Here is a 12688-nt window from a genome sequence, read left to right as displayed (position 1 = left end):
TGCAAAAGCCATTAATCCCTCGAAACCTATTTTTAGTGAATTGACATATGTTTGCGAAGTGTCATGAATCCCTCAAGTGCTATTTTTGATTTTTAAGAGTAGGAAAATTAAAAGACTGCTGAATAAATGGAGAGAGCAAATAAAAAATAGAAATAAAATTTGAAAATTTTGTGTAATAATTTTTTTTTGTTAGAACCATGGTATAAATGAGAATTTTTAGAATTAGGAGGACAAAAGAAGTAACAACTAATACCAAATTATAGGTTTGAAAACTATAATTCACCAACCTAAATAAAGGGACTAATAAGACTAAATATAAAATAAGCACTTATAAAAGCATTATCGCAATCACAAAGCCAAATAATTTTTTTAAGAAAAGGCATCCAAAAAAACAAGAAGAAGAAAAGAAAAGTCAAAATATTTTCTGCGATTGTCTCCAACCCACCACAACAATTTTTTAAATGTTCTAAATTTGATAAATATAATGTATCTTCCGCATCAAGCAAGATTGTTAATTGTTCTAAAATTTTAGGGACCATCGGTATTGGCAAAATCTCAAATCTCTTAATCAAGTCGAACCAGAAGTTCAGAGTTTGTTTTAACAAAACACGAGTCTCAGATCTCTTCTACACTGGCACTCTAATATTCGCAATGTTGTCCGGTCAAACCAACACTGTTCAATCAGAGGAAAAACCATCTCGCAATTCTCAAACTAGGCTTATAAATTGATAGAGGTATATATCAATAATTTGAAAATATTATACACATTTCTCTGCATGGGAATTTTCTGTTTTAATTGGCATGGAGTAATTACTCAATGAGAGATTTGTTTTCCCCTTTCTATTTGATGATTACTTTTGGTTTCAGAGATTGATAAATCAGCCTTATTTTGTGGCTCAATTTTAAGTTTGGACCGCATTCGTAAGAATAATAAACATTAGGTTCCAATGTGCTACAGAATCTTTTAATGTCATCCTGACTACTTTTCCATTTACACAGACATTCCATGCTTGCTTATCGTAGAAAGGGATTTGGAAGTCTAATTACGCCCTCACAAATTTTCCCAGTTATCTTTCCTCCGCAACCTTTGGACTTGGACCACATTCTCGTGACTAATAGACGCAGTGTCTCAATGGAATGCACCCTAGAATTTTTTACAAGGAAACCACACCAGATTCCAGGCCCGCTTCATTGTAGTTATCTTTAACTCAGCAAAAGTGATAGAACGAGGCAGAAACCAACACCGTTTAAATCGAAAATCTATGAAGATTGTCAGTCAAGTTGAAATTGAAGTCTGTAAGATTTCTTCTCTTTTTAAGAATCTGCCTCTTTTAGCATTGCTGGGTAAACTGCTCTACTAGGCGCCTATACTCATGGCTTTACTTATTCCTATGCCCTCGCCTTTGTCCTCAGTGTTAACGATTCACCATTGGCAGATAATCTGGAGCAACTGGATTTTATACGAAGTATAACCCTATCGTAGCCAGCTGATGATATTGGTGTTGCCACTGGGATTTCCACAAGATTTGTTTTGTAGTAACCCCAATACGTTATAACTTCTTCAAACACCAAATTTTTTTATACTTTAGTTGTTTGACATTTCATCAAACACTTTGCAAGCAAGCTCTGATGCTACTGTAGTAACCCCAACAGGTTATAACTTCTTCAAACACCAAAATTTTTTATACTTTAGTTGTTTGACATTTCGTCAAACACTTTGCAAGCAAGCTCTGATACCACTGTAGTAACCCCTCAAGGAACTAATATTCAAATGCAATTCTTTTGGTATTATTAGTGCAAATACATGGAAACGAGATGTAACAATGATGCCAAAATTTTTGATTCTGAATTATTACAACAAAATCATATGCTGATGAAGTACAATGATAATAGTGATGTCAGAGAATGGAAATAAATCAAGCATAGATGCTGTAGTGCGGCATCCTGCATGCGTACTGTAGCAATCAAAATTTATTCTCCAATTTAAGCACAAAATAGAACTCCTGAATTGAAGCTCCCAAATACCAAATTCAATAGATATTTCACCACCTCAAATGGTTGCAACACTGAAGAGTTGACGTTCTCCAATGGCTGGTTGAAATTGAAAACCTTAGTTTCTTCTCCCAACTTGATATCAAATGCAATTCACAAAATCAGAGGATAAACAATGAAGCTCTCACCTCTTTTTATACTTTTCCTTGACCCTCATAGAAAGAAATAAAATATTTAATAATTGCATTCTCTAAAAGTTTCCCCCTTCCAATAATTAATGCACTTGCTAGAAGCTTCTCTCTTGCAATACAATAATTAAATAAAATATTTAATAATTTAGAAGTTTCCCCCTCCCAATAATTAATGCACTTGCTAGAAGCTTCTCCCTTGCAATACAATAATTAATTGTGCTTCTAGAAAATTAAATTACTAGAAGCTTCCCCCTTCCAATAATTAATGTATTCTCCAATAAATTAAATTAATTAAATATAAAGTCACTCTTTTAAAATTTTTTTTTTTTGACTTTATAAGAAATTAATTTTATCAATTTCTCCTTATTTCTCCACTTAGCCTTCGGAGAATGTAAAGGCCAAGAACTCCATGTATATGCTAAAAAGATGGGGACATTACAGTCCACCCTCCTTGAAATTTTAGTCCACAAGCAACTTTAAGTCTGGATGCTGAAAAATCTCCTCATTCTCCCATGTCGCATCCTCAACTGGCAAGTCCTTCCATTTTACCAAATACTCCCTTATAGTGCACTGCCTCAAGTTCCTTTCCTTGAAATCGATGATAGCCTCTGGCACCAATATCAATTTTCCCTCATCATCCAAGGGAGGAAATATTGCAGAAGGCACCACATTCTGACCCGACGCCTTTTTGAGGCATGACACATGAAACACATTGGCTCCAACTCATAAGCCACCTCACCAACTCGCTTGACGATCCTAAATGGTCCATAATATCGTGGCTTGAGTTTCTCTGCACCACTTTTCTTGAGAGTGGATTGCCTATATGGCTGCAACATGAGGTAGACCATATCATCTACCTCAAAACTACGCTCAGTCCTCTTCTAGTCTGCATACTGCTTTTGCTGGTTTTGAGCTCTAGCAATGTTGTACCTGAGAGTAGCAACTATATCCTTACTCTCTTGTAATAGTTCACCTGCACGGGGTACCTGACTGTCACCCAACAACAAATCTAAGAAATTGGGTGCCTCATAACCGTAAAGTGCCATGAAGGGTGTCATTTGTATAGTCATATGGTATGTAGTATTGTAGCAATACTCACAGAGATATATCCATCTGACCCAAGCTCACTGCTGAGCTGCTACATAATTTCTCAAATACCCTTCCTCCCATTTGTTCATAATCTCCGTTTGACCATCGTTCTGTGGGTGATAACTAGTGCTAGGTGTAAGCTCGGTGCCACAGAACTGGAATACCTCCTGCCAGAAGTGACTCATGAAGCGGCTGCCCCTGTCACTCACAATGTTCCAAGGCAAACCATGTAATCTGAAAACCTCCCTGAAGAAGACCTATGCCACCTGAGCTGCTGAGTATGTAGTAGTGATAGGGAAGAAGTGAGCATATTTTGTCAGTCTATCCACCACATAGATACAATCGTGCCCTTGGGCCTTGGGCAAGCCCGTGATAAAATCCATGGAGATGCACTCCCATTTCCTGTCAGGAATAGGAAGTGGTTGTAGGAGCCCTACTGGAATAGTGTGCTCTTGTTTGTTCTGCTAACAAACAAGACACTTATGCACATACTGCAAAACATCAGCCTTAAGCCCCTTCCAAGTGAACCGCTTCCGAACTAACTTGTAAGTCTTGAAATACTCGGGATGGCCTGCTGTAGGTGAATCATGGAGTGCTCTCAAAATCAACTGCTTCACTTTCGATCTTGGGACTAAGTAAATCCTATTCTTGTAAATGATCAAATCATCTACAAGAGTGTACCTGGTGTCGATCACTGTTCCCTCCACTATTTCAGAGGCCTATGTGTCTCTGGCATATTCTGCTACAATCAAGTGTCGCCAATCCTCTGATATTTGAATCATAGAAGTGAAGTGTGGCCTATGAGATAAAGCATCTGCAACAACATTTTATGTCCCCTTCACATATGTGATATCAAAATCATAGGCCTATCACTTACTCACCCACTTCTGCTGACGATCGTTCAGGTCCCGCTGTCCCAAAAAGTGCCTCAAACTGTTATGATCAGTTTTAATACAAAATTTGCAGCCCACAAGATACTGTCTGAATTTGGCCAAGGCATGCATGATGGCCAACATCTCTTTATCATATATGTTGAATGATCTCTCAGGCTCTCTGAGTTTCTTGCTCTCATAAGCTATAGGATGCTTGTCTTGCATGAGTACAACACCAACTCCCTCTCCACAAGCATCACATTGAAGCTCAAATGGCTTCGTGAAATCAAGCAATGCTAATGCTGGGCATGTAGTCATTATTTCCTTGAACCGCATGAAACAATCCTGTGCCTCCTGAGTCCACACAAATGCCCCTTTTTTTAGAAAATCTGTCATAGGTGCTGCGTGTCGTGAGTAGCCACTGGCAAACCTATGATAGAATCCACATAGACCAAGGAACCCCCTCAACTGCGTAAGGTTCTCTGGTGGTGGCCAATCAACAATAGCGTAGATCTTTTCAGGATCCATCCGCACTCCCTTCACACTAATGATGTGTCCAAGATACAACAGCTCTGTCATCCCCAAATCACATTTGGACTCCTTGGCATACAAGGACTCCCTCTGTAGAATGCTCAATACTGTCTCCAAGTGTTCTAAATGTTCCTGCCAAGTCCTGCTATAGATCAAAATATCATCAAAGAACACCAGCACAAATTTCCTCAACTGATGGTGGAAGACCTTGTTCATAGTGGACTGGAAAGTGGCAGGTGCATTAGTCAAACCAAAAGGCATGACTACAAACTCGAAGTGCCCACAATGACATCTAAAGGCAGTTTTCTCAATATCCTGCTCTCGAACTCTGATCTGGTGATAGCCTTATCTCAAATCAATTTTTGTGAAATAACAAGCCCAATGCAATTCATCAATCAACTCATCGATGCGTGGGATGGGATACCTGTTCTTTATAGTTCTCTTATTCAACACCCTATAATCAGTACACATTCGTAGAGTACCATCCTTCTTTTTTACCAAAGCAACAGAATATGCTATAGGTGACTTACTTGGTCAGATGTGTCCCACTGTTAGCAACTCCTTGATGGTCCTCTCGATCTCATCCTTGAGTCGTTTTGGGTGCCAGTATGGTGTGATCATGACAGGCTTAGCGCCTTCCTCCAGCTCGATAATGTGCTCAATGCCTCTGTCTGGTGGCCTGCCTGGTGGAATCTCGCTGGATGCCTTCTCATACTTGGTTCTCAATTTCTGAATATCCGGATGATATTCAGTCTTATGCTGCTCCTCCTGGGTAGGCATCAAGGTGCATATTGCCGCCCACTCTATATCATCATGCTTGGCTAATCTCTCCATCCTCCTAAATGAGATCGTCTTGACATCACCATTATGGATAGCCTTCAACACATGAGTCCTGCCATCCACCTCGAATCGTATCTCCATATCCTTCAGTCTCAGGGTAACCTCCTCCAAAGAATGTAGCCACTGCATCCCAAGTACTGTGTCCATGTCACCCATGTTGACCACATGATAGTTCGCCTTGAACTCATAGTTGTTGAGGTGCAAAGGTAGATCTCACACCATCCTGTCACAACGAAGAGTATATCCATTAGCTACCTTGACTCTCAATCCCTCGAACTCCTCAGTAATGAGTCCACGCCTCTCCACAAATCATGCATCAATGAAATTATGTGTGGCACCTATATCCAACAGAGTAATAACCTTTTGTCTAGCCAAGACTCCTCGAAGTCTGAAAGATCCCTCTCTCTGAATACTAGACAGGCGTGCCTCCTGTAAATGTAGCTCTGGAGTCTCTTTTTTCTCAGCACTATCTACCTCCTGTTCACCCTCTGCCTCATCAGGATCCTCATCATGGCGCTCTGAGCTATCTAAATCCGAACCCTTGTAATAAGCCCACATCACTCGGTTAGCCTTCCCCTTAGGCCTCATAGGACAGTCATGACCAAACTCATAGGGACCTTTGCAAAAGAAGCATAGCTTCTTCTTACGCAGGTCATTAAGCGTCTCCTTATCCAAAGGTGCAACTGACTTGCCTTTTGAGTCACTAACCTTCTCTTTACCCTTGCTGAATCCCCCTTTGTTATCTCTAAATGATGAAGAACCTTTCGAACTACACCGGTTTGCTGGAGCTGCAAGTTCCATACTGCGGGCTTTCTTCATGGCTTCCTGTAATGTAGGATGATCAAAGGCCTTTACCTGCCCCTTGAGTGGTTCAGTCAATCCCTCTGTGAATAAAATGACTAGCCTCCGTTTTGAAATGTCAGGCACCATCATTGCAAGCTTCTGGAAGTCATTGATAAATTGTTCTAAGCCTCCTGACTGTCTCAATTGGGCTACCTCCCGGAAATAAACTTCAGGATCCTTTTTATCAAACCTTCCAATCAATCTATCCACGAACTCCTGATAAGTGGTTACTTGATTGTGTTGCAATGTGATCATGCCATGTGTCCACTAATCATGAGCTGCCCCGTCTAAGTGTAAAGTGGCATACTTGAGTGCTTCAAATTCTGTCATAGTCTTCAGAGATAGGAAAGTATCCACCTTATGAATCCAAGCACGAGCAGTCATTTTCCCACTGCCATCAAATGTGGGTAATGCCAACTTGTTGGTGACTTGTTGCAACTCACTGCGTTTATTTGCCTGCTTTTGCCTGACAACTTTGTAGTTCAGGTACCTGTCAAATATCCATCCGTCCTATACATATGCTGGTAATGAATCCCACTCATTCCTCACTTGTCGGAGTTCATCTGCAATATTTGTTACCATAGCATCAGGTGTGAGTGCTGGAGTTTCTTCCTTGAATGTAGGACGTGTGGGTCTGTCAGCTATCCCAGACCGAGTCCTATGATGTGATCCTGCTATGCTCCTGTCATCCTGGTCATGATTATTTCTCCTGTTTTCCCCAATCAAATGTTGCATCATAGCCATCATTGCCTGTGTACTTGCCTCTATTGACTGTAGAAGCCTATCCTGATGCTGTAAAGCCTCATCATCTCTCATAATTCTGGGTGGGCTTTGAGAATGTCTATCAGCCATGTTCTTAGCTGTGCTGGTTCCTTGTGTAAATAGAGCCCTTTTGTTTTGGCTTTTGTAGACTAAATTGAATGGTGGCTGCATAAACCCTCTCAGGCTGGCAGGGAACCGCTCTGATACCACTGAAGTAACCCCAACAGATTATAACTTCTTCAAACACCAAAATTCTTTATACTTTAGTTGTTTGACATTTCGTCAAACACTTTGCAAGCAAGCTTTGATACCACTGTAGTAACCCCTCAAGGAACTAATATTCAAATGCAATTCTTTTGGTATTATTAGTGCAAATACATGGAAACGAGATGTAACAATGATGCCAAAATTTTTGATTCTGAATTATTACAGCAAAATCATATGTTGATGAAGTACAATGATAATAGTGATGCCGAAGAATGGAAATAAATCAAGCATAGACACTGTAGTGCGACATTTTGCATGCGTACTGTAGCAATCAAAATTTATTTTCCAATTTAAGCACAAAATAGAACCCCTGAATTGAAGCTCTCCCAAATACCAAATTCAATGGATATTTCACCACCTCAAATGGTTGCAACACTGAAGAGTTGACGTTTTCCAATGGCTGGCTGAAATCAGAAACCTTAGTTTCTTCTCCCAACTTGATATCAAATGCAATTCACAAAATCAGAGGATAAACAATGAAGCTCTCACCTCTTTTTATACTTTTCCTTGACCCTCGTAGAAGGAAATAAAATATTTAATAATTGCATTCTCTAAAAGTTTCCCCCTTCCAATAATTAATGCACTTGCTAGAAGCTTCTCTCTTGCAATACAATAATTAAATAAAATATTTAATAATTTAGAAGTTTCCCCCTCCCAATAATTAATGCACTTGCTAGAAGCTTCTCCCTTGCAATACAATAATTAATTGTGCTTCTAGAAAATTAAATTACTAGAAGCTTCCCCCTTCCAATAATTAATGCATTCTCCAATAAATTAAATTAATTAAATATAAAGTCATTTTTTTTTTTTTTTTGACTTTTGACTTTATAAGAAATTAATTTTATCAATTTCTCCTTATTTCTCCACTTAGCCTTTGGAGAATGTAAAAGCTAAGAACTCCACTGATATGCTAAAAAGATGGGGACATTACATGTTTCTCGATACACTACTGGATATGGATATGGATATGAATAAGCAACAGCGTTAAATAAAGTTTTCACATTTCCGAATTTCTACTGCTGGGATCACTCCCTTATTAGTAATGAATTTGTCTGTGTAACAAGGGAATTGTTTTGACATAACTATTGAACTTTTTGGTTACTGCATTGTATAGAGATCATCTTCTCCTTAGTTTGCTTCTTGAGGGCACATCTGAGATCCTCAAGATATCAATGAATCCAACCTGTTTATTTTCGTTCCTATACATGCTACCTATGTAAGTCCATAGCTTGTAATAACAAGTGGGAATGATATGTGTTTTGGTCTAGGCCTAGCCAACACTCACTTTGCTAGGGAAATCCTCTGACAAGGCCAGGGTTGCTCATTCTTGAATAAGGTCCAATTTCCATGTCACCATGACCACTCTTTAGAAGTGACTAGTGCACATTTTCAATTCGATTATCTCTAGCTTCTGTAACTTGGGCAACAGATCAATAAGGTTAGGGCACGTATTCATGTGCTGAAACTCACCAAATGAAACTAAAATCCCAGCCACTGTTGTTTTAATTTGTTACTTTCCTGGCAACACAAAATAAAACAATGGATGTTGAAATTCTGTCTTTAAATTTTTAGGTGAATCTCCTTTTATTATTCTCTAAAATCTAAAACAAAAAACAAGGTTGCTGATGTGAACACCAATTTATTCTTCAAGGATCTGCATAAGGATAAAATAAATAAACAAACTTGACCTATTTTGTTTTGATCTGAGAGGTTAGATAATGAGACATTAAAGAAATCCTATCTCAACAACCAATTTTCTCAATTTATGATAGCCAAAGCATAGACAAGAATACCATCAAAGGGTTAAAATATGGATCCCTTGGAATCATAACAATAATTTGATTTGGAATAGAAAACATTACACATGGAATAGCAATGCCCTGAAGAAGAAAGATAAAGAGAAGTAATTGTTACTAAGACATTCAAAGTTGATTTGTAACCATGAACGCTGTAATTACATAGTTAACATAGATCTTCCTTCTGAATTGAATTATTTGAACGATTACAACATGGGGTTTTCTAACTTTGAATAGAAATATTAGTGGCATAAGCAAGCTTCAACATCTCATTCACTTCATACAAACACAAACAAGATAATTTAATTTCGAACTTGAATGACAATTTTTGCAGTTTAAGTTTGGTTCAACTCTGATTACAATTTTTGTGTAGATGACACATTTATAGCCTTTTTCTGCAGTTTCTTGAAGTTTCAACAATAACAAATTAATTTCTTTGAGAGCAATTCTATCTTCTTGCTTTGAATATAATATAAAATGTTACTTTCTTTTCTTTTCCACTCCTTATCTCGAGTGTCCATTTGAAACAAGGACTATCCTCTTTTGATTTTGTCTTTATTTTGCTTTTATTGATCCTTATCTCCTTAAGAGAAAATAATAAGATATTAATATGTTTCATCTTAGGCATCACTTTGAATGGAGTGCTTGTAGTCATCTCTTTTTCTCCTTTATTTCACTTTATTTTCTTTCCAATTTTCACTTGAGCACAAACATTAACTTGGGTGTCATTTTTGTTATTTCTAGGATCGTTTCTGCAAATGTACTAATAATGCCATTGTATTGATTATCTTTCAAATGCAAATTTGAGGACTCATAAATATGAGAGGAGGAGACATGTCTCATCATGTCTCTATGGGTAAACATCACTAGTTAACATATTAATATAATAGTAATATAAATAACCATAAATATTACTCATCTTAAGCATATATGTAATATTAATATGTTAACTATGTATGTAATATATTATTCTATAATAATATATAGTATGTATTATTATATTATTATATGATAATATATAATGTATAATATATATAATATATATTATGTATATAAAGATACTTACTATCAACAAGTTATCTCAAGTTAAAATCATTCAATTCACTATGAGGCTAAGTTTCTCACCTTTCATAACACACAATAGAAGCAATTTCCATAACTTTAAAACACCACCTTAAGTGTGGTCTATAGTAGTAACTATGTCATGGTGTTTGGCAAGAGCCGGCCCAAAGAACCATAACAAGTTGATTATCATGGTGTCTGGCAAAATCCGGCCCAAACAACCATAACAAGTTGGTTATTATAGTGTCTGGCAAAATTCGGCTCAAAGAACCATGATAACAGGTCTACCATTGATAAGATCGCCATCTTACAATGGTTACCTTTTGCCTGTTCATTATCATGACTTTCAACACTTTGGGACAGCAACTTAATGAAGTTTGTCATGATAATAGGCTTACCATTTATATGATCATCACCTTATAATGGTTGCCTTCTATTTATAAATGCCAATGAACGATCGTCACCTTTCATTACATATCATATGTGAAATAGTAACTACCATGTACCAAGTTAGAGGGTGGTGCAAAGGCTTTCGCCTTAATTCTTTCTCATAGAGAAGAATGCATTACAAGGAATTTCACTTAGAAATTCTCCTCATAGAGAAGATATCATTCACAAAGGATTGCACCTCAAAAAAAAATCTCCCTCTTAATAGTGATCCTGGGAAGTCAGGTCCTGTAGTTACTCCCTTAGAGGCTCTCTTCCCCCAAGGATTCTTGTTAGATTCACTCTGAATCTAATATCAATTTTTTTGATTTTCAAGTGATAAGTCATCACTTCCTCATGATATGCCTAGGAGTAGGCTCATCAATATCATGCAGTCACACACATGTATTTCTAGACTCCCTTTGAGTATCAATCTTCCAAGCTCCTGTGTTGCTTTAGAAGAAGTGTCATACTCTTTCTTAATGTAGAAGGATCTCATAATCTCAATCATCAAAGATGTTTGTTTCAAGAGCCTCACTTTATCCTTTTTGATCATCAGGGTCTTTGGAGCTACTATCATTAGATTGAGTTTGCACAATATATGGTAGCATTTGTAAAGTACCAACTTTCTTTTCCTCTGCACATCTTCTTTCTAAAGATGGTTCAAGTGGGAATGGAACATTGTTTATTATATTCCCCTCTTACAATGTTATACTCTGACTCTTATGTCATCAAACAATTTTTGCATTATATTCAAGGTCTACACAAAATTCTTGGCTTTCTAGAACACCTAATGTATGACTTGGTGATCTCAATGATCAAAGTATCATTGTGAATGATATTGTTGATGCAATATCCTGAGTATATTCATGCTTGAAAAGCTTGTATTTGTACATGAATGACTCTCTTATGCAAATGTACTTGTTTGATTTCATAGTAACATGAGTGAAAATAATAGAAGATAATATGCTTCCCTTCTAAAGCTTCAAGTATACGTAGTATCAACATCTTGTCTTCTATCCAAGGTTGCCTTTAATGGACTGTCAAGCTCCCTATGAATCCTAATCTCCTTCTTCCTGCAATAACATTCTTGGTAGCAAAGATCAAACACATAGCTCTTATAGTGTGTATTGAGGATAAAAAAGAATGAGAGAGAGAGAGAGAGAGAGAGAGAGAGAGAGAGAGAGAGAGCAATAATACTCAAGAATAATCAACAATTTTGCATAATGATATAAAATCATTTTAATAATATAGATAAATGTCTATATTTTGAGCATATATTCCATCTATATATATACTTAATAATCTTAAGTAACATATTCATAATGAAATAGAATAATACGTACCCCTACCTTCCATCCGCTTAGGTAACCTTCAATGTACGGTGGATAGGTACTATAAAATGTATCTCCTCTGTAAGAAGCAATCTCTGCACTTGAAGGGTCTTTTGGTGGTTCACTGATGTATCCTACCAATGAAAGGTCTTCCTTATCAATACCTTCTTAACTACTGCCCGCCCTATTTACTCTTATTATGGTCTGCGGTCAATCTATTCATATTCTTTGATGCCCTTATTCCTTTGTTTGTATATATCATTTTTGACCCCATCATTTTTTCATGCCATGTTGTATCTGATTGCCAAACATGGGGGAGTAAACTTGTACCTGATGCTGATGTGTTGTTTTGCATATTGAAGCAGACTATGCTTTGTCTTTTTCCTCCTGATTTGATATGAACTGCGGTTTATATATAATTCTAACTTTCGAAGGACGTGATGTGTGGGGTATGGGGTCTGCCTTATTCATTCTTGTTCATGTCCTCCCTGTGTTACATGAATGTCATGTCCTGGTTGCTTGCTGCTCCACGTGGCGGTACACTGTATCCATCCTGATTTGACTGTTGCTGCTTATATGTCTGATGGTTCCTCTGTCGGATGACCAAACTTCCCAACGTTTTCACTGCAAAGCATGACCAACTTGCAAGTTGAGTATTCTAAAAGTTTATCCTTCTCTAAACC

General features: G+C 37.5%; 1 protein-coding gene across 2 annotated transcripts in view; it reads left to right on the top strand.

The window, feature by feature from the left end:
- The first annotated feature begins 504 nt into the window (after window positions 1-504).
- The window catches only part of LOC149562513 (vesicle transport protein GOT1-like), a 54350-nt gene continuing 42166 nt past the window's right edge, over window positions 505-12688 (top strand). The window contains exon 1 of one of the 2 annotated variants that reach the window (XM_089823890.1): window positions 505-734. The gene's annotated coding sequence lies outside the window, so the exon portion shown is untranslated. The remainder of the gene's footprint in view (window positions 735-12688) is intronic. The other variant, XM_089823889.1, reaches the window with a different exon arrangement.

Source organism: Cupressus sempervirens, chromosome 4 (genome assembly GCF_028749045.1).
Source record: "Cupressus sempervirens isolate cs-2001-9-10 chromosome 4, ASM2874904v1, whole genome shotgun sequence".
Taxonomy (NCBI): domain Eukaryota; kingdom Viridiplantae; phylum Streptophyta; class Pinopsida; order Cupressales; family Cupressaceae; genus Cupressus; species Cupressus sempervirens.
This window is presented reverse-complemented; position numbering and strand designations above follow the sequence as displayed.